This window comes from Theropithecus gelada, chromosome 9, assembly GCF_003255815.1.
Source record: "Theropithecus gelada isolate Dixy chromosome 9, Tgel_1.0, whole genome shotgun sequence".
NCBI classification, from domain to species: domain Eukaryota; kingdom Metazoa; phylum Chordata; class Mammalia; order Primates; family Cercopithecidae; genus Theropithecus; species Theropithecus gelada.
The window spans coordinates 87,478,353-87,503,923 of record NC_037677.1 but is presented as its reverse complement, the minus strand read 5'-3'; the positions used below and the strand labels follow the sequence as shown (position 1 = coordinate 87,503,923).

General features: G+C 41.9%; 1 long non-coding RNA gene across 1 annotated transcript; it reads right to left on the bottom strand.

Annotated features, from left to right (window-relative positions):
• Positions 1-2,764: 2,764 nt before the first annotated feature.
• LOC112630972 lies at positions 2,765-10,884 on the bottom strand. Its single transcript, XR_003121054.1, has 4 exons — positions 10,857-10,884; positions 9,547-9,553; positions 4,608-4,656; positions 2,765-3,214 (listed from the first exon to the last, which is right to left on the bottom strand). It is a non-coding gene; the product is annotated as an uncharacterized LOC112630972 (long non-coding RNA).
• Positions 10,885-25,571: the final 14,687 nt, after the last annotated feature.

Here is a 25,571-nt window from a genome sequence, read left to right as displayed (position 1 = left end):
CCTGAAGTTAATGTTTCTCCTTTGCTTTCTCCTTTTTATTACTTTAAGCATAAATAATTCTGAGGCTGGGCGCAGTGGCTCATGCCTATAATCCCAACACTTTGGGAGGCTGAGGCAGGTGGATTACTTGAGCCCAGGAATTTGAGACCAGCCTGGGCAACATGGCAAAAGCCTGTCTCTACAAAAAATACAAAAAAAAATTTAGCTGAGAGTGGTGGCATGCAACTGTAGTCTCAGCTACTCTGGAGGATAATGTGGGAGGATCATTTGAGCCCGCGAGGTCAAGGCTGCAGTGAGCAATGATAGCACCACTGCACTCCAGCCTGAGTGACAGAGTGAGACACTCTCAAAAAAAAAAAAAAAAAAAAAAAAAAAGAAGAAGAAGAAGAAGAAGAAGAAGAAATAGTTCTGAAAGTTATAAAGTTACCTTATAATTGCATTTATTGAGAGCTAGTTTTAATGATGCTGTCATCATTCAATAAGTTGATTTGGTGAAGACAAGACAGACAAATGTTTGCTCTCTCACTTACTAATGGATTAAAACTTCTAGGATACGTGCTCTCCATCTAGTGGTAAAAACGGGATAACCATAGGTGCACTTATGTCTGATGTAGAGGAATGAACACACACCAAGGGCCTTCTGTGGACAGGACACTCCTCTGGTCTCTGTGTGGGAGACACAAATGAAGAGAAGACAGACTCTGGCCCTCAGGGTGCTAAATCTATGGAACATTGACCACGTGGTCAGCAACCACATGAGGGACACAGAGGCCCAGAGAGGTCAAAGAACTTGCTCCAGGTCCAACAACAAGTAATTGACAAAGCCGCAAACCAAACTCTGACCTTTCTGACTTTGAAGCTCATTCTCTAAACTGTGATGCTTGATAGTACTTTTAAACATTATTTCTATATTGAAATAAGTATAGATTTCTTGTGAAGCAGAATATAAATTTTCATGAATTGTAAGGATTTAAGAGAAGAGCTTTCAAATAAATTCGGCCTGTTTCTTGGATGGCTCTAAACCCTCAAATCCAGGAGTTTCTGCCTTTAAAGGTCCCAGGGAGGAAAATGTTGAGAAGCCCTTCTTGGGGATGATCTTCTAGCATACGGCAAGGGAAGGTTCAGAGGGAGAAGCATGGCACTTGAAAGAGCACTAGTAACTGTGATATTGAAAACTGTTAACACCTGGATCAACTGGGCACATAGAAAAGATCATTGGCTAAATAGGCCAGACACAGAGCATAGCTACCAGCTTAGCTTTAACTATGCCTACCATCTTCTTCCTGAAAAAAGAAGGCTACATGTCCTAGGCAAGGGACAGGAACCTAAAGAAGGGCGAAGATTTAATAAACTATCCACTGCAAATTTCTTTCACAGGTTCTAAACCAGCTCTTTCTCTTTTATGTTCTAGCCTTCATTAGTCTCCCAAATTAGAAACCTTAATGTCATTCTTGACTTAATTTCTCGATTGGACTAGAATCCAATCTTGATTTCTCCTGCTTATCTCTTTGGTCCCCCGGTTGTACTTCGAGGGATAGAGAGAGAATTAGGTGTGCCTGGAGCAAAAAGACCAGAAAATATGAGTCCATTGAAAAGGAAATTTTCTAGATGGAAGAGCAGGTAGAATTAGTTGGGATATGGTTTGGGCAAAGAAGTGGTAAGAGCATAGTGAGTGAGGACAAGCACACACTCCTGCACACACTCAATCTGTTAGGTCAGAGAGCACAGGAGGAAAGGTCAGGTTACGGAGGGCATGGAAGGTCATCTGTGCAGCTTATGGTCTATTCTAAGGGCAGTTGGAAGCTGTGGGAGGATTTTGGGTGGGGGTGGGGGGGCATGTAGAAAGATATGATTTGTATTTTCAAAAGATTACTCTGACTGCAATAATGAATTCTAGGATAGCAAGACTGGAAGCAGGCTAGGAAATTTTACAGATGTAGAGAAACAAGAGAGTGGTAGTTTGGATGGGAGCAGTGGTGAAGATGGAGACAAGAGAAGATATTTTGAACATGATCATAGGTAGACTCCATAGAGAGGCCTCTGATATTATCCGGTTCAACTTCACCTTACAGATGAGAACTTTGGGGTTTGGAGAAGTAAAGAAATGTTGAGTTACCATCTATAGATGGCAGAACTACTACTCTGATGTGAGCTTTTAAATTCCAGCCTAAAACACTTCCCGTTGTACCATACTACTTTATATATTGTTTTGTGTGTGCTTGCTGTTATCTCTTCTGCCAGATTGTAAATTTTCTGAAAGCAGAGAAGTTGCCTTAAACGTGAACAACTGATAAACTTTTGGTTTGCAGAGGCTATAGCCAAGATACATTGTAGATGAAATGTAGACATGGTCCTACAGTCCCAGGATCACTCAAATCCAGGCACATAGATGAAGCTCATTGACATTTCTTAAATCAAAATGAAGTTGAATTACATACAAAGGTTCCAATCTGCGAAAAACCAAACCCATTGAGATTCAGACTCCAAGAGAAAGTTCAGATTCTTGCTTGAGTTATGAGAAGGGAAAATTCTAGAGGAAACCCACATTAGTTCTTTATGGAGGAGAAGATAATTGCCTTTGCAGAAACTGTCCCAACTGACCCCAAATTGGGAAAGCATTTGCACATTCCCTTCCCTCAACTCAGGGAGGAGTTTCACATGGGCTTAGTGGAGGGTCCACATACCCTTCTTCGAGACCTGGCAATAGAGACTCTGATGGAAAGGGCAAATGGATGACAAATAGCTCTAGGGGACTCTCTTTTCACTTCTGCCTCTAGGCTGATAAAACAGCATTGGCTGAGCCATCATTTTGGGTGTTGTTTTTATCCAGAGGAATATGCAGAGCCAAGTAGAAGCCCAGGGGAAAGCAACCCTGGGGACTGGCTTCTCATACCTAGCTGTGGCTTAGGCTTCTGGCTAAAATAAAGGAAAATGGGGGAGAAACATCGAGTGTATAAATCATTTGATCTGATTCACTAAGGTAAATGAGCAGAAAGGGATTAAGGATAAAACCAGATAGAAATCATTATCAGGGATTAAGTCATAACTGGAAATAACAAGTGTTCATTTAACTCAACCATTTCCAGTGTTATCTCATTCAGGAGTCCAAGCTTGACAGGAAACAACTGGAGAGAGGTACAGATTGGGTGCAGGTGAGGAAACCCTCTCCATCTGGGATAGTTGGCAGCATCAAACACAGCCATCTGGAAAATCTCTAATAAAAAGATGCCACTTGATTTCAGACAAAATGCCAAACATTTGTGTCTGTTATTAATCATGAAGTTATTGAAAATTAGCTTTGAGTAGCTTGGGTACTGATGACCAATGAATTAACGGTCATTCCCTATACCTTATATTCGCCCTTTGTCTAGGTGTGTGCAGCGTTGGGTAAGGTCCTCCTTAGGACAGATCTATTTCCTTGTGTTCTCAGCCTCTCATTCTGTGTCCCTCTCCCTCTCTCTCTGGCACCTGGTGCTTTCTCGCTACAGTGAGGATGTTTGGAACTCCTAACCAGGTCTGCCCACCGATCGATGTCCTACGTTCCTAGATTATTCCTTTACTTTTCATTGATTCCATAAATCCTCCCACTTCCTCAGCACACTGATCTCATGAACCCACTTGGAGGAAAACAATCTGACTGACCTTATTTATGCTATGAGTTGGGTGATTTATGCCCTAAGATATGCATTTTTCAAATGGATGGATCTTAATGGTGGGACAATGTGGGAACAAGAGCCACCCCTTGCACTTCTAATATTGTCATGTACTTTTTCTTTCATTGCCCTTATATAGTTTGTAGTCACATAATTGTATAGTGAACTAATTAATTTCTTTCTTTGAATTAGATGACAAGTTTAGGAGAGTAAGGCCCATGACTGTGTGCATTTCTCAGCCCAAAGCCCCATGACTAGGCCAAAAAGGAGATGAGGGAATACTCTAGTGTGAATAAATGAATGACAAATGAATGAATTGAATTTTCAAGTACAAATAAGACAAGCCTTTTTCAAATCTGCTCCAAAGCACAAAGACCAACCAAACAAAGAAGACCTTGAAATCGTGAAAATTGAAAGATTCTTGTAGGGAGCTAAACAATTACTATTTTTTTTTTAAATCGTAGCATTGTGTAGAGATTTATTTAAATTAAAAAAGGAGGAGAGACTTCATTGGGGCTGACAGGTAGGTTCAAGGAAGCAAGGCCCAATTACTTAATACCCTTTGCTTTCAGGGCATCTTTCTCCTCAGTTAAGAAAATAAATCAATATCATTAATTCCCACCTCCTTCCCCACTACTCTGATGAGACGAATGATTTGGAAACAGAACCTCCAGCCTGAGCCCTGTGTTTCCAGCTCCCCAACTGGCAGTCCTGCCACCCACTCCTCCCACTCCTACCCCTTCCCCGATGCAGACCCTCTTTTTCTCTGGCTTCCTTGGTGATGAGATATGGGAGTGGGATGTTGTATATAAAATTTGCCATTTTAGCATGAGCTCAGCCTGCGCTGCAGAGGTGTCCTTGTTCTGCCTGGGTTTCTATGAAAAGGAGATAATTTAGGTAAAAGTGCCTGGTGCATAGTAGGCACTCCTAACATGAGACTTCTTTTCCTCTTACCTTCTTAGTTCATTAAAACACTTCTGAACCACTGTTGTGCAGCAAGCATCTCTCTTTATCTTCTGGCCTAAAAAAGAGGTTAAAATGTTTATAATTAATTAAACCGAAAGACAGTAAACTGGGATTAGAAATGTACATATTTCTATATGTGAAAACGAACTAAGAAATTCTAAGTTGTGGTAGCCTGTATTCCGTAGAGTGGAGGACTCTGAAAGAGGGTGATTTATCTTTGAGCATCGCTCAGGTGCCTTTTTTATAGAGTCCTGCTGTTGCTATGGAAATTGCATCTGTAGAAATGTGTGCAAATCTAGAATGGATTGCCAGTTGCATGAATAGGGAAGTGTGGGCAAGGGGCAGGCAGGCTGACACCTGTCAGTCTCCAGCACTGGTCCCGAGGAGAAAGAATGTGATTGAGGAACATGGAGAGAGTGCTGTGAGGCAGACACCACCATAGATAGCTCAGTGCCTGAGAGACTCCAAGACCATCTAGAATCTCCAATCTCCACTCTACCACTTAGGGTGACTATTATGTCTGTTATCTTAGTGTTTCTAATGGAATAAGAAATAATGAATGCTATTAATATTGCATACCCTTTCACTGTCAGTGTTACCCTGGTTTAGTTGATAAACCAAATAGTCACACGATCACTACAGAATATAGTTTCCCCCATAAAATGAAAAAAACCAACTGGAAAGGATCCTGTCACACCTTTGACAATATTTTATGCACAGGACTTCAGTCATTTATAAAGTTACTTTCTAGGTAAGAACTATGTCTCCCTTTCTCTGCACTTCTCCCACAGCTTCAATTGAACAGTTATGCTTCGTACCCACCCCAAAAGGAACATATATGTCTTTTATCATCTCACAGGGAAAAACTAAAGTTGTACTGAGTCACAGAACTGGGGATCTGCTAGGCTCACTCACTAGTGAAGTGACCAGCTCTTACATATCAGCCTTCCAGACTACCTATTTCAAAATTTGCACCACAAGGAAAAAATAAATGACTGCCTATGGTGAACCCTACGAGGGTGGACCATTCAAGGTTTCTTGCTGTGAGGAACATAAATAAAAAGGTGATATGTTGAAAGGACACTGGAGACATACAGAATCCTTGCGGGGAGGCTGGGGAACCAGATTTAGACAGTGGCAGGCAAAAAGTGGGCCTGGGCAGCCAGACCACAGCCAAGATCAATGTCACACTTGTCCCGTTCAGACACTGCTGCCTCTGGCGGTGGGCATTGGACCCCACTGGTCCACCATGGTGGGCACCGTGGCCATGACTGCCCCACAGACTGGATGTTGATGCCACTTTTGCTGCCTCTAACAGATGGAGAATCCATGATTCCTCCTTCTTTGCCTAATTAGCTTCTGATTCTAAGCCCCAGATGTGTGCATCTGATGGGCCAAGCCTACTCTGGGTGTGTAGGCTCTAGTAGCAAGCAAGGCTGGAAAAGTGAATATCAGCACTTTTCGGCTTCTACAGGAGAAAGTGGATTTTGTCTACAGCCACAGGAAATAAATTCTTTTTTTCATTTTTTATTTTTATTATTTTTATTTTTTTTAAAGACAGGGTCTCACTGTGTCACTCAGTCTGGAATGCGGTGGCACGATCATAGCTCACCGCAACTTGGAACTCCCAGTCTTAAGCAATCCTCCTGCCTCAGCCTCCCAAGTCGCTGGGGCTACAGGTACACATTACCACACCTGGCTATTAATTTTTATTTTTTATTTTTGTAGATACAGGATCTTGCTATGCTGCCCAGGCTGGTCTCGAACTCCTGGCTTCAGGCAATCCTCCCATCTTAGCATCTCCATGTATTGGGATTACAGGCATGAACCACTGAGCCCACCCAGAAAGAAATTCAAATGCTCTGCAGCCTAAAATATATTTGCTACATGGGGAGATGATGAGAATTAAATCTGAGAATGTCAAGGGCCTCTATATATAGATTTTAGAAATAAGATCTCTTAATGTCTATCGAAATCAATGTCAAATGTTTCAAAATAAGGTCTTAAAGCAGGAGTCTCTCAGATTTCTAGAAAGGGGTGATAATTTTTAATTGTCCATGGCTTCGGGTCTAATGCTAAAAGAGGAAAGGGAAAGGAGGAAGAAAAGCTACTACTTAAAATTCCTGGGGACAGGGAAGTTCACAATTCTGGATTGAAGACGGGGAACATCTGCCAATTTTGCACCATCATCTGCCAGAAATTGCAAGCAACCACAGAGAAAGGATGTAATAGGATGGAAAGGTATTGAACCAAGGTCCAGAATTCTAATCACCGAGAGAAGGTAAGAATGTGGGCCATAGTAAAGGAGAAGAATTCCATGGTGAGCTGAGTGTCACAAGGGAGTGGAGTCCTCCAGAAATCTTGAGCACCTGGGTGGTTCAGGCACCAGGCTGTGACTCAGAGACAGCCTTTAGGAAAGAGGGACACAAGGATGATTTGAGCCAAAAAAACATAGGAAGGGTCATCTAATTGTGGGACAGGCCAGCTGTCAGGGCAAGAAAATTTGCCAATGTGTCGCTTTGCCTGCAAGTTATAGAAACCCAATGCTAATTAGCTCAGGCAAAAAGAGAATTTGTTGGAGGAATAAGGGGGTGCCTCATATAACTGCCAATAAAGCGTGGAAGGGGCAGCTCTGACCCAGTGATCAAATATCCCCAGGGCTCTCTGTCTCTGTCTCTCATCTCTACTTCTCTCTGAAGAGCAGAGGCATCACTGCCTTGAAGCGGGAACAGCATTCAGCCCATGGGGGAACAGGATTGTTCACGAGTTAAAGTCTTATGTCCTGTGGCTTCTACCCACAGAGGGGAGATGCTCCTCTTCTTTTAGTTCCAACTCTGTGGAAATAATCTAATGAGTCTGGCCTCCCCAGGTCAGGTGTCCTAGTTTAAGTTTCTGACCATTTTAAAGGGCAATTGCTAGTGGTAGGCAAATAGCTAATATTGTTACCTACTCCCGGGGTGATCGATTGTGGATAGAGAGGTGAAGTCTTGATCAATCCACCCTGGGTTCATTCTCCTTTGGATCTGTCAGATATGCATGGAACAGGGTCGTGTAAAACAGGCACAGCCCTGGAGTTCCACCTCCCTGAGTCCTTGCTGTTCTCAGGGGAGGAAAAATCACTGCGAGCTTCAGTTGGTGTCTGTTACATTCAAGAATCTGGATGGGAATTGGAGCACAGAGTTTTTTCCTGGGAGGAAACAGGTAGGAGTCCCAATATTATATACCCTGTTTTGCCATTCCTGATAATAAAGCAGTTGGCTTGAGAGAACAGTATTGCCGGGAGCCCCTGAAGGGCCGGGACAATGTTTCATCACTGCTGGGTATATTCCAGGATGCTTGTGAGCAATCCACGATGGTGGGGTTGAAGGGGGCTTGTTACAAACTTGAACTCATAAAGTGCTGGTGAGCATGGGCAAGTGCCCACTGTGCTGACCTGACAATGGGGAGGACTTGAGCTTAAGGAGGGCCTGTGGCAGGGACAACAGGCACCAAAGCCCCGTAAGAGCCACAGATGTTGGTTTTTGCTTGGAATTGTCAAAATGTAAAGGTAGCTTACCTTTCCTGCCTACTGTTCACTCCTAGATAACACATCTAAGGCTACCCAATTCACATTTGAAAAGGAAAAATGTGGTCAGTCTCTGTTTACATCCCAAGCAACTGCCATGAGGGATTCTTGAAGGAACTGACTTAATCGTACAATTGTTTTGATATCACACAAACAACCACAGTTTGTAGTTTGGAAAAAAATGTCTGTGTGCATTGACCTGACGCCAGCTGATGGCAGCTTCATCTCCCGGCCTGGCTGGGTTTTGCTGAAACCAGACCCTAAAAAGTATACTTATGATATTAAACTTGTATTTCTTAGTGTTGGAAGAATTTTCACTTTCTAAACAGAGCTGGATAATTGGAAAAGGACAGGGGAAACTCTCGAAAAACTGTAGTTGAGTGTATGCTTGACTGCTCGTGAGAGCAGGGACTGGCATCCGCCCCCTAACTTACATGTGCCACTGAACATTTTATATGAAGTTCTGTTTCAGGGACTCAGTTAAATCTGTGTTTCACCCAGCTCTCTCCGTATGATAAGTCATGGTCTAACAGCCTTCTTCCACGGCAAAATAAAGCTCCACGAGTGGATTCAACCATCATCTGCTACTTGAAAATGCCTCAGAGTCATCTTTTTCTGTTTCTGCTTTTACTTAAGTTTCTGTCTTTTGGACACATTCTTAATTTTTTTTAATTAAAGCTCTATCCTTTTAGGGATATATGTCAACATATCAACTGCTTTGTCACATTCTTTGCTAATGCCAGTGTCATCAGAATTTAAAAAGCTGAAGTGAGGAATTGCGTTTTGGAATGAAAGCCACGTGAGCAGTAAGGGCAGCCAGCCAGAACCTTCTGGGGAAGAGAATGAAAGCAGAACTGTGGTGGAAGCGTTTAAATCCCCTTTACAGTTCCCGTCATCCTCCCCCATTTCCCAGCCTCTAGGGCCGACTGGAACAAAAGTGGTGTCATATTCCCTGGGCACACTGCCCTGCCACTGCACTTTTGTTTTTTCGAGTTTTTTTTTTTTTTTAAGACTTTTCTCTCTCTCTCTCTCTTTTTTTTTTTTAGTGCAGTTTTAGGTTCACAGTAAAATTGAGAGGAAGGTACAGAGACTTCTTCCCTGTATACTCCCTGCCCCAACACAGCCACAACCTCCCCCATGACCAGCACTCCCCACCAGAGTGGTGCATCTGTGACATCGACACGTCGTTATCATCCAAAGTCCACAGTTTACACTTGGGTTCATTCTTAGTGTCGTCCATTCCACGGTTTGGACAAATACATGATAACATGTATCCTCCATTGTAATATCACACAGAATAGCTTCTTCCACTGCTCTCAAAATCCTCTCTGGTTCGCCTATTCAACCCTCTCTTCTCCTAACCTCTGGCCTCCATTGATGTTTTCATTGTCTCCACAGTTTTGCCTTTTCCAGAAGATTCTACAGTTGGAATCATGCAATATGGACCCTTATTGGATTGGTTTCTTTCACTTGGTCATGTGCATTTAAGTTTCCCCATGTCTTCCCATGGCTTGAAATGACAGCTCATTTCCTGCCACCATACTTTTAGTGTAAGCACCAAGTTTTTGCTCTTCCTGTCCCCACCTTGACAAAGCATACATCTTAGAATCATTTCCTTGCCACCAACTTCCCCTGTGTGGGTGAGAGAAAATCAGATTATACACCAAAGTCTAAACGTCGTGCTTCTCCACTGGTTTCCTGGTACCCAGTGTCCTCCTGGGCTTTGAGATTTCCTGTTTGAAAACCAGATGTGTTTGCCACCTTGTGGTCTGTATTTTAAAATTTGTTTTTAGCCAGATATTGTTATCAATAAATTCATTGCCTAGGACCATGAGTGTAAGCGTGCGCCACGTATTTGTCCTTGTTTGGGATTTCCCTTCCGTTTCACAATGATGGTTAAGGTTATGAGGCTATTCATATTGGACATTTGTACCTCAGAAGTACAGAAATGTCTCTCAAAACCCTGCATATCAGAATAGTTAGTAGCATGTGGAAAAGTATCCAAGAAGCTATTTCATTTCCATGGCAGCCAGGACCCAGACGCGAAAGCTTTATAGATTAAAATCAATGCCTGAATTGCATTCAGAAAGCCTGAATTGCCTGTCAGACTTCAGGACCAGCGGCTCAATGTGATAAATGAGGTGGAGGGCTGCATCCAGGCAAGGGAGTGCGTGCTGCTTTAGCCAGCACTTTGGATCCTTTTTCAAGGCAAATACCAAATGGAATGAATTACTGGGAAACAGCAAATGAATGTCAAGAATTTGAGATGTGGGGGTTATAATTTACTAATTACTGGGAAAAGATGAACACAAAGTCAATGTGTGAAAGAATGTGGTAGGGGGAAGGCTAGATCAGGGAGACAAAGAGAGTTAGCTGCACAGAAGGCTGCTCCTGTTTTCTGTTTTGATAAAAAGAGATGGATTTTAGAGGCATAGATACCTGGTTGAACTCTCAGCTTGGTCATTACCAGACTGTGTCATAAATTGTAATTAGCATGAAAAGATAAGTATATGAACACCAAGCCTCATGCCTGGCACATAGGGGGTAGTCAATAAATGTTAAATCTGCCTTTTCCCAGATCCCATTTTATTCTTTTCTTATTTAGTAAGCAATCTCAGCAGTAAATCATAACGGACTTTGCATGATGGTTCAGTGTTGGAGAATGAGCCTACCTTCCTCCCATGGCAGGTCACTGATATTTGAAGACAGTGAAGCAAAGATGCAGAATTGAGAAACTCACAGAAATGCTATCACAAAGACTGGGTTCACTATAAAACTGCATACATATAATAACTTTTTGAGGCCTGTACAGATGTGCACAAAATAATGGACCATGGTTTTATTCTCCAGTGCTCTTGCCTGTCTTTTGTGACACTAATGCATGCTCTGAGCCCAATGGGAGCCAGGCAGAGTAGTCTTATCAATCAGGTGCTCCCAACAGGGCTACAGCTCTCAAGCAGCCAAGACAGGGACTTCCTAGGGTCTCCTTTTGGCCACCAGGGATAGGAAGGATGTCATCTGAAGAGGAACCATGGAGTAATTGAGCAAGATGTGGAAGAGCAGCCAAGAGACTCAGATGCTTATGTGGACATTTTGCCAACCAGTTGTGCAAAATGAAGGGGTCAGACCAGAGCATCACTTCTTTCCCTACTTTTACTAGTTCTTTAAGACACTGTGTAAGGGGAATATGCACTCCCCTTCCTTTCTCGGTACTAGTGCCCTCGATTTTTGGATGTGAATATGGGTACTCAGAATGCAGACCACATTGGCCAGTCTTCCTTGCACCTGTGCCATGTGATGAGTTTCTGGACAATGATACGAAAACATAGGTAGTGTGTGCAACTCCTTGCAAGTATCATTAGAAAGGAGAGTGCATATGTCCTTCTGCTGTCCTTCCTTGTTCTTGCCATGTTTGTAATGGCTGAAACTGGAGCAGCCATCTTGGACATGGATGTGGAAGCTACAAGCTGTGGAAGGCAGAACAATGCAACAGAAGGAGACGGGGTTCCTGAGGCTGTCTGAGGCCATGGCCAACCCTAGACTATCTAGATTTCTTTTATGTGTAAAGGAAAAATGTCAGCTATTCTGGATTTTATGTTATTCAAAATTAAACCTTAATCTTAATTAACTAATAGAGGTTTGAATAGATGTTCTACTAAAATAGGTCCCTTGGGCAAATAAATCCTGGAAATGCTGTGTATTACAGACACTTTTTAAAGATTTGCAATGCACCTTAACACATTACAGGCTCGTATCCGTGGGCTCTTGCAACTCAGAATGTAATCCCTGGACCAGCAGCATCAATATCACCCAGGAGCTTCTTACAAATGCAGAATCTGGCCAGGCTCAGTGGCTCATGCCTGTAATCGCAACACTTTGAAAGGCAGAGGTAGCAAGATCCTGGAGCCCAAGAGTTTAAGACAAGCCTGGGAAACATCGCAAGACCCTATCTCTATTTTTTTAAAATGTAGAATCTCAGGCAACCCCAAACCTACTGGGTCAGAATCTCCATTTTTAACAAGACTCTCAGGTTATTTGTCTGCACATTTGGTTGAGAAGCACTACCATAGATTACAATATGGAAATGGCATCCTATGGTCTTTGAGTCTGGAACAGAAGTGGCAGCATACTGCCAGTGGGTATGTCTGGAGCTCCTGGAGCAGAGGAATGAGCATGGGTGTCTTTCACAGCCATAGAATGGCTGTGTGCTCTTCAAGCCTGAGGCTGCTTCTACCAACTCCATGAATCCTCCAAAAATTTTCAGCTCTGAGTTTTGAGGCATTTTCAGGACCAAGCCATCTTGGTTGACATCCCCCGAGCTAGGAGTTTGTGGCAGACATCCTCTTTCTCCGCTTCTGGAGACTTTTGCTTCTGTAGGGATCTGGATCTCTGGCCAGAGTGTCTCCCTGCTGCTGCACACCTTTGTGTCCTACAACTGCTTTTCTTCGCAAGTTACGTCTAGATCTACAGGAGAGGTGAGAAGGGGCCTTCAGGAGACCCAGCACTACCTGCCAGAGGCCACAGGAGCAGCTGCGTGGGCAAAAACTCTGTCAGTCATTTTTATTCTCACACAAACTCACATAGGGGCACCTGGACGTCTAACTAACCAGAACAACAGTTGAACTAGATTATTTTGTGTGTGTGAATCAGTAACCAATTAGATCATTTCCATTTACTTTTTGCTTTCTGGTTTATCTGGTAATAGTATGTCAAAGTCATTACTCGCTAGTGGTAAGAATCTTCTCCAGAGCCAGACTTTCTGGGTTTGGCTCCAGGCTCACCAGGTGCCAGCTGCAAGACTTCACTCAAATCACTTAACCTTCATCCCTCCAAGCCTCAGTTCCTTCATCTGTAAAGTGGGGATTAGGGTGGTATCTACCTCCTAGGTTGGTTGTAAGAATTACATATGAAATATATGTGAAGCACTTACACTTCTTCCTGGCTAATAGGAAGCCCTATATAACTACAATAAAATTTAAATATATATATATATATACACACACACACACACATACACACACACAAGTAATAAGTTATTACCTCTATATCATAATTTGGGGAGTCAAAATCTAAATCATGTGAATAAAAATCTAAAAATGAGGAATGTAAAGAAGTACAGATATGAATTGACAAAGTTTTCAGGCCTGTCTCTCCCATGGGTTATTAGCTAAGCAAATGACTGTCAGTTTCATTAAAGCAAAGTAGACAATTTGAACAAAAACACACACTTAATAAATGTCCACTGAGTGCCAAGGTATGAGGTCCATGCAGGGCACTGTGGAAATGCAATGATATAACAGATGACAGCCTAGTGCTGTGATTCAGTGGAGGAGGAAGAGAGATGCACAAATATCATATTAAAAGACAAATGTAGAAAGTGCTATACAATATTCTGTGAAAGAAGCAAAGCACGCCTGCAATTCCAGCACTTTTGGAAGCCAAGGCGGGTGGATTGCTTGAGGCCAGGGGTTTGAGACTGGCCTGAGAAACACGATGAAACTGCATCTCTACTAGCCAGGTGTGGTGGTGGTCACCTGTGGTCCCAGCTACTCGGGAGGCTGAGGCAGGAGAATCGCTTGAACCCGGGAGTCTTAGGTTGCAGTGAGCCGAGATTGTTCACTGCACTCCAGGCTGGGCAACAGAAAAAAAAAAAAAAAAAAAAAAGAAGGAGCAAAGCACATAATGATAATAATAGGTACCTGCAGTATAAATCACTCTCATTTTACAAATCAATAGGTGGAGCTTCAAAGATATTAAGAAAATAGCTAAGCTCTCGGACCTGATAAAGGAAAAAGGTAGGATTCAAACTCAGGTCTGCCTGATGTCAGAGTCCTTGCTTTCTCTGCTACACTAGATTGACTACAAAACATAACAGACACTTCATACAGAAGGTAACATTTCAACTTGACCTCGAAAGATGAGTTGGATTTTCTTTTTCTTTTCTTTTCTTTCTTTCTTTTTTTTTTTTTTTATTATACTTTAAGTTCTGGGATACATGTGCAGAAGAACGTGGAGGTTTGTTACATAGATATCCATGTGCCATGGTGGCTTGCTGCACCCATCAACCTGTTGTCTACATTACATATTTCTCCTAATGCTATCTCTCTGCTAGCCCCCCACCCCTGTCAGGTGCTGGTGTGTGAGGTTCTCCTCCCTGTGTCCAAGTGGTCTCATTGTTCAGCTCCCACTTATGAGTGAGAACATGTGGTGTTTGGTTTTCTGTTTCTGTGTTAGTTTGCTGAGAATTATGGCTTCCAGCTTCATCCCTGTCCCTGCAAAGGACATGAACTCATCCTTTTTCATGGCTCCATAGCATTCCATGGTATATATGTGCCATATTTTCTTTATCAAGTCTATCACTGATGGGCATTTGGGTTGGTTCCAAGTCTTTGTTACTGTGAATAGTGCTTCAATAAACATACATGTGCACGTGTCTTTATAGTAGAACGATTTATAATTCTTTGGGTATATACCCAGTAATGGGATTGCTGGGTCAAATGGTATTTCTGGATCTAGATCCTTGAGGAATTGTCACCCTGTCTTCCACAATGGTTGAACTAATTTACACTCCCACCAACAGTGTAAAAGCGTTCCTATTTCTCCACATACTCTCCAGCATCTCTTGTTTCCTGACTTTTTAATAATCGCCATTCTAACTGGCATGAGATGATATCTCATTGTGGTTTCGATTTGCATTTCTCTGATGACCGGTGATGAAGAGCTTTTCTTCCTGTTTGTGGGCTGCATAAATGTCTTCTTTTGAGAGTGTCTGTTCATATCCTTCACCCACTTTTGGTGGGTTTGTTTGTTTTTTTCTTGTAAATTTGTTTAAGTTATTTGTACTCTGGATATTAGCCCTTTGTCAGATGGATGGATTGCAAAACTTTTCCCCCATTCTGTAGATTGCCTGTTCACTCTGATGATAGTTTCTTCTGCTGTGCAGAAGCTCTTTAGTTTAATTAGATCCCATTTATCAATTTTGGTTTTTGTTGCCATTGCTTTTGGTGTTTTAGTCATGAAATCTTTGACCATGCCTATGTCCTGAATGGTATTGCCTAGGTTTTCTTCAATAGTTTTTACGGTTTTAGGTCTTACATTTAAGTCTTTAATCCATCTTAGGTTAATTTTTGTATAAGGTGTAAGAAAGGGCTCTAGTTTCAGTTTTCTGCATATGGCTAGCCAGTTTTCCCAACACCATTTATTAAATAGGGAATCCTTTCTCCATTGCTTGTTTTTGTCAGGTTTGTCAAAGATCAGATGGATGTGGATGTGTGGTGCTTTTTCTGAGCTTCTGTTCTGTTCCATTCGTCTGTATATCTGTTTTGGTACCACTACCATGCTGTTTTGATTACTGTAGCCTTGTAGTAGAGTTTGAAGTCAGGTAGCATGATGTGTCCAGTTTTGTTCTTTTTGCTTAGTATTGTCTTGGCTATATGGGCTCTTTTTTGGTTCCATATGAAATTTAAAGTAGTTTTTTTCTAATTCTGTGAAGAAAGTCAATGGTAGCTTGATGGGGATAGCTTTGAATCTGTAAATTACTTTGGGCAGTATGGCCATTTTCACGATATTGATTCTTTCTATCCATGAGCATGGAATGTTCTTCCATTTGTTTGTTTCCTCTCTTATTTCCTTGAGCAGTGGTTTGTAGTTCTCCTTGAAGAGGTCCTTCACATCCCTTGTAAGTTGCATTGCTAGGTATTTTATTCTGTTTGTAGCAATTGTGAATGGAAGTTCACTCATGATTTGGTTCTCTGTTTTTCTATTATTGGTGTATAGGAATGCTTGTGATTTTTGCATATTGATTTTGTATCCCGAGACTTTGCTGAAGTTGCTTATCAGCTTAAGGAGATTTGGGGCTGAGATGATGGGGTTTTCTAAATATACAATCATGTCATCTGCAAACAGAGACAATTTGACTTCCTCTCTTCCTATTTGAATGCGCTTTATTTCATTCTCTTGTCTGATTGCCCTGGCCAGAACTTCCAGTACTATGTTGAATAGGAATGGTGAGAGAAGGCATCCTTGGCTTGTGCTGGCTTTCAAAGGGAATGCTTCCAACTTTTGCCCATTCAGTATGATGTTGGCTGTGGGTTTGTCATAAAAGGCTCTTATTATTTTGAGATACGTTCCATCAATACCTAGTTTATTGAGAGTTTTTAGCATGAAGGGGTGTTGAATTTTATCGAAGGCCTTTTCTGCATCTATTGAGATAATCATGTGGTTTTTGTCATTAGATTTCAAGCAGAGCTGGGAAAGGCCAGGGACTTGTGGTGGGCTGAAGAGCACTTCCTGCCCAATGCATAGATGGCCAAGGCTGGCAGAAGGGACCAGAGGCCACAGAAGCAAAGGAACTGTGGCACATCAAGATGCATAAGTGACGGGGGTCACGTGGTGGAGGATCTCGTATAAGAGATTGCAGGTGGAACACTGAGGAGGCTGTGTAGCAAGCACACTAAACTCATTTAAAGGCTTTGCAAATCTAAAAAGCCAAACCAAACCAAACAACCCACTGTACTTACAAACAAGTCTGCAGTGATTCTGGCCCTCCAATGACCAGTTTTCATATTCTGCCCAGCAGTGATGTCCCCACGAAACAGTGGCTTACAGCTAGAGGCAAGGAGACCAATTAGGAGGCTGTGTGGGGAGAACAATGAGGGTCAGGACTAAGAGAATGGCAGTGGGGCAGAATCTGATGTGCAGTTAAGAAATCAAAAAATTCTGTGCATTACTAAACAGCTGGAATTTAAATCTGCTCATATCACTTCCTTAATTATCACTTGTCATGGGGCAAAGAGACACATCAACTAAGCATTATCCACAAGTCTGCTTCTGAAGCTTCTAAAATTCAAATGGATGAAATTACTTTCTGTAATCCTTGTGATTTAACTGCATGCAGCCTCACAGCCAGAAAGGGAGGGGGCGGGGAGCAGTGAGGATGGTTAAATAAAAACAGTTCTATTTCTGGCATGCTTTAATGACAACCTTGTCTTAGAAATATTTCTTTTGTGCGATGTCTTTTCTCTTCAGTATCATTGAAAGTGTTTTTAATTTCAAAGAGAGGCTGTGGCACGGGATGTTAATCAATGAAATTCTGGCACGCTTTTCTATGAACAGGGCTCATTATTTATATTTACCAGTGACAGAGATGAGTTCTTCAACCCAGGCAATATTATCATTCATGCCTGGTTAATTAAAGAAGAAACAAATGCCTTAGGAAACTCATCCTGATATTAGAGGGAGGGAGAAGGACCTATTTTAGGTCTTGGGATATTTCATTTCCCCAAAGCCCTCCCTGTGAGTCACAGGACAGAAATTGGAGGCAGAGAAAGCAGAATAGCATAGTCGTCCAGACTAAAAAATAAGTTTTGGCTGAAAGACTGGATAATGGCATTTATGTATTCCTTGCTTGCGAGGCTCTGCAGTACTTTCTGTTATGTATGCATGGGATGCAGCAGGCAATGCCAGCGTTTTTGTTCCTCTGAATTCCTGTCGTTGGACACTGCCAGGATTTAGGGTGGGGTCAGTCCTGGGCCATTTTAGCCCCAATAAAGGTCTGTTTTATTAAAGGCCTGCTTGTCCCTTGCCTGTTTACTGCTGCCTAATACAACACGTTCTTTATCTCTTTTTGGCTCTGCCCCAAAGAAAGCAGGGAGGCTTGTTGCTGCTTGGATTCCAGTTTCTGTCTCCAGTCTGGTCTTGTGGGGTTTAGGAATTGGAAATGGGGAAGAGCTAGAGCACAGCATTTAGGATTAAGTTTTATACTATTCTGTACTCCAATTATTAAAACAACAATGATGACGATGCTTCTGACCTGCCCTGTTGGGCTGTTTCTTTCCCATCCTTTTGGTGAGTAGCTGTGCTGTGTCATCTCATGCTCCCCTGTCCTTCTGGTGATGATGAGGCCCATGTTACGAGGCCCACAGAGGTGAGAAGTGAAGACTGTGACCATGGAGGGTGTTGCACTGGGAAAACTAGCTGGTATATTGGGAATGTGAGCTATGAGTGTATCTGAATTTTAACCATGTTCTCACTAACTTATCTGGTCCTGAGAGTCACCAAGCTAACAGACTGGGTCAATCACCAACAGAGCCGGCTTCCTGAACATGTGATCTATGCAGTTACACAGCCTCTGCACTTAAAAAATAAAAAGCCCTGCCCCTGGTTTAAATTTTGCTACCATCATCTGGAAATTTCTTAAGACCTTTTAAACAAAGGGTCCACATTTTCTTTTTGCACTGGCCCTTGCACACCATGTAGCCAGTCCTGACTAGAAGATCAGATATCCAAACAATCCTAATACAATCAATTGTGAAGATCATTTAGCTTTTAGGCTTCTCCAGCAGTATTACAATTTCCAGAGGGTTAAAGGAAGCACCTGAGGCAGTGAGAAGGAACACCTGCTAAATCCTGAGCTCTATCTACAGTAGAGGAGCCAGGCTCATTGATTCTGTCGAAAGGCAAAGTGTGATGCAGCCTTGAACATGCCCATCCCAGCGGTGCTAGGGTGTTCAGAAAAGAGGGTGATTGGCAGTGGCAGATGCAGCTGTGTGGTCAAGGAGGCGAAGTATAAAGAGGCTTTTTATTATGCCCTCAAAGGAGTAATTGGAGACCTGGAGAAACTGTAGAAGAGAAGAGTACAAGCTGGCTGGAATCCAGAGGAGAATTCCAAAAGTGGAATTGGAGATAGCAAGAAAAAGACCATGTCAGAGGAACTTAGAGTGGGTGAGAGTTGGTGAGGGCTGAATATTTGTGGATGGGTAGCCTGTACCTGTCTGAAGGTCACTGGATGGTAGTGAGCGCAGAGGGAAAGAGTGATGAAGGAGTGGGGAAGAAGAACACAGTCTGGAAAACTAACGTTGCAAAGGAGAAGTTAGAGAGGAAGTAGATATTACAAAGGATCCAGCATGTATCTGAGAGCCTCCACATCCTCACCTCTCAATTTGTGAGACCCTGAGCAGCAAAGGACTGGGGCAGAAGGAAGGCTGCTTCTGCAAATCTAGTCTGGAAACATCTGCAGCAAAATCACATATGGTGCTTATTACAAATGTATTTTCTAGATCCCATCCTGGACCTTCACTATCAGGTCCCTTGAGGACTTGGAGGTGGGAGGGCGAGATTCAGCCTTTTAAACGAGAGTTTCAGAGAAATCCTGATGAAATTCAACCTTTAAAAGCAAAGAGGATGGAGGAATACAGCTAAGGCAGATTTTGGAGGCCTGACCATACGGCATAGTGATGCAGAGGCTGAGCGAAGAAGGAAGAGGTGTAAGCACAGGTAGCCTGGGCCTGCTAGCATGGAGGCCAGCCTAGCCTGAGATAACGGCAATGCCCATCTGTCACAGAGGGAGATTCTTGTCTGCAAAGTCCCCAAAGGGACCTCCTGCCAACCACATTCCTACCACCCCTTACCTTGCTGGAAGTGACTGTTTCCTGCAACCACCAAGTGGGATAAAGAGTTTCCACTAAAGACTATGCTCCTGAAAGTTGAAGTCTGGTCTATCTTGCTTTTGTAAGATTTTGCTTGGTTCTTAGATTCAGCCTCTTACTCAGTTTCCCTAGCTGCCAGATTCCTGTTCGCTTTCAAATCCTTCTTGATTAATCCCTAATTGATGTTTCACTAATCAACTGATGATTTCTTCCAGACAGACTAGTTTTGCTCCTCTGCTGTCTGATCCCTAGAGAACTTCTCAAAGTATCAGTCATGTCATAATTCCTGAATGTTTTTGACAACTCTCCTTCTCAAACTTGAACATGCAGACAAATCACCTGGGAAGGCACATTCTGGTTTAGTGGATGTGGGATGGGATCTGAGATTCTGCTTTTCTCATTCTAGCAAGCTCCCGGGTGATGCTTATGCTGCTGGTCCATGGACCACACTCTGAGTAGCAAGGTTTTCATAATTTTTCCACTTGTATTAAGGGCTTGAAAGCAACATCCATTGCTTATGACACATTTTAAATGCAAATGTTATTTCTTTTTATTCTAGGTGGGTGAATTGAGTGAATTAGCTTTCTAAAAATAAAGCTTTGGAATTATGGCAAATATTTTACAATAGTAATACTTCAGGATGGAGAAGATGGTCATTATTAAACATACATCCCAGGATTTTCTGTCAGTAAATCCTTCCACTTTTTCCTCACGGTCCTCCTCACACCATTCCTGCATTTCTCAACTTTACACAGCAAAACTCTTGGAATGATCTATATTTATTCAGAGGTGTCTTCATCTCCACTCTCCCTTTAAATGTCTAAAGTGGAATTCTGTTTTCACAATTTTACTGAAATTACACATTTTAGGACATCAGCAATCTCTCAGTCACTGGATCTAATGGCTCCTCAGCCTCAATTTGCTTTTCTTCTCTAAGGTATGTGATGCTATTTGCCTTACTCTTTCTTCCCTTGGCTTCCTGACCATTAGTGTATACTAATTCACCACCTGCCTCACCACGGTTAGATCTTCTTTACTATCTCCTTTTTCTGCACCCATCTCAATTGCACAGGCCAAGGAAGGGACCTACATCCAGGGCTGTTCTTTGTCTACCCTTATTCTTTTGGAGATCTCATCTATTCACATGGTCTTAACTATTTGCACCAGGCAAATGTCCACCAAAGCCTCAACCTCCAGTGCTGACCTCTCCTTGAAGCTCTAGCCCTCATGTTTAATTGCCCACTCCATGTTTCCACTGTTACCTTTAAACTCTTTCTTCTGCCCAAGTGTCCCTAGCTGCTTGTAGCAAGTATGAATTTTCAATCATAAACTCAAAAGGTCAAGAAACATCACATTACTTATTTTTCTTTAAATTAATATAAATCTGACTCTGCAATCCCTTTCTCCCAAGCTGGCAGGAAGTTCAAATCATATATCATAGGGGCAAAGCCCAACCCTTTTTTTTTTTTTTTTTTTTTTTTTTGAGATGGAGTCTCACTCTGTCACCCAGGCTGGAGTGCAATGGTGCAATCTTGGCTCACTGCAACTTCCGCCTCCTGGGCTCAAGCAATTCTCCTGTCTCAGCTTCCTGAGTAGCTGGGACTACAGGTGCATGCCACCATGCCCGGCTAATTTTTATATTTTTAGTAGAGATGGGGTTTCACCATGTTGGCTAGTCTGGTCGCGAACTCCTGACCTCAAGTGATCTGCCCTCCTTAGCCTCCCAAAGTTCTGGGATTACAGGCATGAGAAAATACCAAATGCCAGATCTCCTGAAAAGGGTCATGAGGAAAATTTTCGGGGTGATAGATATGTTCACTATGTTTTATATGTTCACATCATAAGTGATGGTTTCTTCACTTATGCCTAAAAAGAGCTGTTAAAATAATTTAAAAATACTTTTGTAAAATATTTCAAAAATTCAGATAAACAAAGGATACTATAATAAACATTCGTGTACCCACTACTAAGTTTTGACAGATCTTAACATTTTTCTATGGTTCCTTTAGATTTAAATCATTAGATATACCTGAAGCTTCTATGATCCCTCCTAATCCAATTTCCTTTCTACTTCCCTTACTCCAAATGCAAGCATTATCCTGACTTTAATGATTGTGGACCTCATGCGGGTTTGAGATGCTTTGTTTGTATGCCCATAGATAATACATAGTATATTTGTATATGGTTTGTATATTGGGAATCTTAACATAAATGGTAACTTCCTCCCAAAACTTCTTATTGATACTCAACACTGTTTTTTGAAATGTATCCATGTGGCTCTAGTTGATTCATTTAGCAGTTCATTTTGTGAATATACACAATGTATTTAAACATCCTACTCTTGGATTTTTAAGCTGTTTCCAATTTTCTAGTCTTACAAACAACATTGCCCTTCTACATCCTTGTACCTTTTGTGAGTATATACCTAGATGTTTATACTAGGTATATACTAGTATATATGTATGTGAGTATATACCTAGACGTTTTCTGGGAATCTTCAGTTTTAGTAGCTAGAGCTAAATGGCTCTCCAAAGTGGATTATATTCACATAGCAGTTAGCATTCCCATTGCTCCTCATCCCTACACACTTTTAAATGTGAGACATGGGAATCTTCAACTCTTCCTCCTGGGAGAACCTATCTTCAGGTTTCTCCAGGTGCACCTTGCAGCCCTCCTCTCTGAATTTAGCCATCTTCCTGGAGGGCAGCTAGGAGCTGAGATGGGTGCACGCTTCTCATGGGACTCTCTTCCTAGTCTCTTCAAATCCACCTCTGCTGCCTTCTCTTCCCCTGACATTGAAAAAACTCCTTTCTCAGTTATTATTGCTCATCATTCTGGGATATCCACCACCATCCCTTGGTGAGCTTCAGGTTTTAAAAAAGACAGGTAGAGCTGACAGCTCTTCAAACAAAGAAATAGGAAAGGCCTGCCTGCTTTTGTGGAATTAGTGGGGGGTTGGAGATGGGGAAGGAGTAAGATGCAATTTGGCATATCAAAAACTGTCCTCCCCATAAAAATGGTACTTTATCTTCCAGAAGCCAAACTCCATGACCCATGTATACAGTTCTGACATCCAGTCTTCACTTTCTGTCAATTCTTCATTAAAATGCCCTTCTTAGTCTGTGCACTAACACTATTCTAGACCTTCATCTCACAGTCAGCCCTGGGCTCCCATCTTCTCTTCCCACTCCACTCACCCTCATACTCCCATGCCTTTCTTCAAATGAGCACCAGAGTGATTTTCCTAGAAGACCACTATGAACATTTCATTGTCTTGCTTAGAGGCTTTCAAAGGCTCCCTCTTGCCTGCAAGGTAAGGTTCAGACTTCCTAACCCGACAGTCATGGCCTGTTTCAATCTGGTCCTATCTATACTTAACTCCCTGTCTTTCCTATATGATGAATCCTCTGCTCTGGCTGGCTGGTCTCCTTCATCCTCCAAATAGCTCCGTCACTTTTCAGTGGCTTCTCCTTCTTGACGGATACTTTCCTTTTTTATCAGGCTTAGACCCAGCTCCTTCTGTTCCACCCAGCTTCTATAACTCTAGACCACCACTATCTTTTAAACTCAAGCTGTTTATTACATCCAGGTCAAGTACTTGGGCAGTTAACCCCAGTTTGCTTTATGATAGTTTTGTTTTGCTATTTGACTTTTCACATTTGTATTTATGTTTGTCTTGGCATTTAAGGCTATTGTTTTCCTAATGTATGTTACATAGACATGAGTTTCTGCAGTTGCCCAAAACAAAAAAGTTAATTGTGCTTGAATAATTTGAGAATTATTTGGGGTATGCATTAGGAAAGACTGCATAGCATACGCCTCTCTAGAAGGTTCACATTGCACATGAGCATAGTAAAAGATCTGAAAAGTCCTGTGCCAATTAAAACTTGGCTTAATTATTTTCTGATTCTTAATTACCAAGGAAATTGTTTTTGTCTTATATTCATATTCCTAAGATTTTGGTGCTCCTCGGAAGAGTCTTTGGAAAGCATGGAATTAAATTAGAAACTCCTCACCCGTCATTTTAATCCTACCATGGTGGCTAGCCCAGTGACTTAGTACTCAGAAGGTGCTCAGGGAATATTTGGGGATTTGGTGAATAATCACGAATGTTTTAGTCAATTACTGATCTAAACTCTTCTAAGAGTCTCTTTCTGTGCAGTCTTTATAATGCTGTAAAACAAATAAATAACCTTGCTTCCATTTCTTATTAAATTTATTGGCACTAGACACTGAAAGTAATGGAATTTCTAGGTCTTCTACATGCTTCCGTGTCTGCTTGAGAAAGATAATCGGTGCTTGTACACAGTGGGAACATAAAAACTTCACAGAATTTTCCACTCCCAGTACACCAGACTCAGGGTTGGCTTCTCATCATTTAAATGCCTGCCTTATCATTTTATTTGACTCAGAGAAATCATTCAGAGAAAAGCTCAGGAACCGTCTGGACTCCCTGAAAAGGAACTGACTCAGAACTTTTCTACAGATGAAATGTACTTCTAGGTCTCATTGTTTTTCACATTTGTGGGTTTGGATGTGCTTTTACCAGCATGTTGGATAGAAAAAGCAATGGCGGTTTGAATCTGAATCTGAGATAGCAAAAGAAAAATAACTGCAATTAGTTCAACAGCTAAAATTTTGGTAGACTTACTAGTAACTCAAAAGGTTGACCTCAGAATTCAAAAGTAAGAGTAAAAATTTGAACCCAAACTTTGACCTTGGAATTCAAAAGTGAAAGGAGATTTTAGAGAGGCTTGATGATAAGTTAGTGATTTTTTAAAACGTTAATATAACTTTTTTTCTTAAAAATTTTAATGGATTAGGAGGTTGAGATGGGTGGATCACCTGAGGTCAGAGGTTCGAGATCAGCATGACCAACCTGATGAAACCTCATCTCTACTAAAAATGCAAAAATTAGCTGGGCGTGGTGGCGGGTGCCTGTAATTGCAGCTCGGGAGGCTGAGGCAGGAGAATCACTTGAACCCTGGAGGCAGAGGTTGCAGTGGGCCAAGATCGCGCCATTGCACTCCAGCCTGGGTGACAGAGCAAGACTTCGTCTCAAAAAATAAATAAATAAAAATGAAAACAACTTAATGAGTTAATGTAAATATAAATATAAAAATAAATTATATACATTATATTATACATGTTACTGCATTGTACAATACATAATGTATTATCTGCATATTATTGTGTACACATATATGGAAGAGTATAGAGCAAAACCTTTCCTTCCCATGTCTGTCTCCCACCATTCAGCCCTCCACAGAGGCAACCCTTTCTAAAAGATGCTTTTAAGCCTTCTAGAAATACACTGTGCATATCTAAGTATATGTTTATGCAATATGAAATGGTGTTATACAATTTACACTTCTTAACCTTGCTCTTAATATATATATATGAGAGGCGTTCTTTTCAGTAGATATGGAGCTGCTTTTTTTTTATTGCTTCAGTGGATGCCATTGTTTGAGTCTATTATCATTTATTTTATTTCCATATTAATGCACATTTAGATTATTTCAAATCATCTGCTATTATAAATGATGCTATAATGAATATTCTTATATACACATGTGTATATATATGTCCTTTCACAAGTGTGAATAAGGGTAGGTAATTAATTCTTAGATTTAGAAATGTCTAGGTCGGCCGGGCGCGGTGGCTCAAGCCTGTAATCCCAGCACTTTGGGAGGCCGAGGCGGGCGGATCACGAGGTCAGGAGATAGAGACCATCCTGGCTAACATGGTGAAACCCCGTCTCTACTAAAAATACAAAAAACTAGCCGGGCGTGGTGGCGGGCGCCTGTAGTCCCAGCTACTTGGAGGCTGAGGCAGGAGAATGGCCTGAACCTGGGAGGCGGAGCTTGCAGTGAGCCGAGATCGCGCCACTGCACTCCAGCCTGGGTGACACAGCGCGAGACTCCGTCTCAAAAAAAAAAAAAAAAAAAAAAAAAAAAAAAA